The following is a 1,899-nucleotide window of genomic DNA, read 5'->3' as shown; positions in this document are numbered from 1 at the left end:
AGATGTGTATAAGAGACAGACGCCACTCAGGGTCAAACCAATGTTATCATCTTATGTCTCTCTTGAAGTCCCAAAACTTTTGTCTGAAACATTTTTTTCTAAAATGCACTGTTCAAGAGATATTTGAGGTGATCGATTAAAATACGACATCCTGTATATCACAGAAATTTAATGTCGAGGGAATCGGGAAAACGAAATGAGGAGACGGTCGAAGACAGATTACGAGACGTCCGAGTTCCGCGACGAGAATTCATTTGTAAATCGCGAAAGTATAAATAAAGTAAAAGCCGAATTGGAAGCGATGTGTCACCTGAAGAATAACGAAGATTTCGGCAGATTTTCAACGTACTCGTCGCGTGGTAGTAGCTCCGACCAGAGATGCGGATCGGAATTTTCAAGATCGTTGAGGAACGATCGTTTCAGGGTAAAGCGAGAAGAGAGCGTTGTTCTCTCAGAAAACGAGTGAGCAAGATCGAACCTAAACGAACTTTCCGATCTCGATCTCGATGTGAAATCGTTTATGCAACTGGTGCATCGCTCGGAAAAGGATTATGCGCTCGAATTGCTAGAATTGAAGAGAGATGACGAAAGTTTTGATATGGAAAGAATTAAGAATTATAAAACTTTGGCACTTCCCGCAGCAGTTGATATTCCTTTATATCGCGCGAGAATATGTTTCCTTTTATTTGTTGCATTGTATGCACTGTAATATTTTGATTTTTGCATTTCGATGCGATTTGACGAAGTAATCTTCCTGTGTAATTTACATTTTTATATATTCAGACTATAGCTATAATTTACATTTTTTATATACTCAAACTCCATATAATATTGATTTCGTTAATAATTTATTTAAATATTTTTCCTTTAATTTTAATAAATATATTCCCTGTACATGTTATATTTTATTATATTTGTAAATGTTATTATAAATGTATAGGTACATATATATTGGATGTTTTGCATTACACGAAAATAAACTTACAAAAACTTGGGAAAGTGCGTTGTAGAAAATTACGTTTTCTCTCTCAAAGTAATGAAGAGATTCTGTAAAACTTATTATCTAACAATAAAGAGTTAATCCTATACTCGAAAGAAAGAAATGTTGAAAATTATATTTTTTTCAGCACGTTATATCAATAAATTCTGATTACTAAATTGATTTTATTACTATTACAAATATTTTATGTAAAAAAAATGAAAAATGAAAATTCTAAATTGAAAAAAAGATGCGATGATAGAGAATCGATCCAACGATTCCGCGACTACAAATCGGGCACGCTACCACCGGCCATAAGATCTTCGATAGATTCCATCCCAAAATTTATGATATAGCTCTCGGAATTTATTGAAATCTTCTACTTAAAGTTGTTTGTGAGGAAATAGAAAGATAATAATATTCAGCATCCATATTATTTTAATCATATTTATCTTATTTTTTTATTATTTATTTCTATCAATATTAAAAAGCGAGCGTATGTATTTATAAATTATATATGCGTGCATATACGTCATTCTAATAAAATATAACATTTATAAAAATCGTCTTTTTATAAATGTTATATTCGTCACTGTCAGAAATTGTCCGAAATCCTTTTCTAAATTTCGGGTAACACAGCGCGAGAAATACGAGAAAAGCGGAGAGAAGGGAGATATCCTTCGTGAGATAATTGCCACCGCTTGGCGCTTGTATTGTGTATATAATTAATGTCAATATTTGAAGACATTTTTTGATTAATATATAAATTCTTGTTCTGATTAATCAATATAAAACTCTTCGAAACATTTTATTATTATATATATAGCGTTTCAATTAAATGAATCGCAGCCAATTTTAATAATATTTATTATCAAGTATATTTATCTAGGTTTTAGCAAGAGAAAAATTACGCGTAAATA

General features: G+C 31.2%; 1 pseudogene; it reads left to right on the top strand.

Annotated features, from left to right (window-relative positions):
* Positions 1–196: 196 nt before the first annotated feature.
* Positions 197–1,899, top strand: part of LOC105456674 — a 12,586-nt pseudogene continuing 10,883 nt past the window's right edge.

Source organism: Wasmannia auropunctata, unplaced genomic scaffold (genome assembly GCF_000956235.1).
Source record: "Wasmannia auropunctata unplaced genomic scaffold, wasmannia.A_1.0 LD335593.1, whole genome shotgun sequence".
NCBI classification, from domain to species: domain Eukaryota; kingdom Metazoa; phylum Arthropoda; class Insecta; order Hymenoptera; family Formicidae; genus Wasmannia; species Wasmannia auropunctata.
This window is presented reverse-complemented; position numbering and strand designations above follow the sequence as displayed.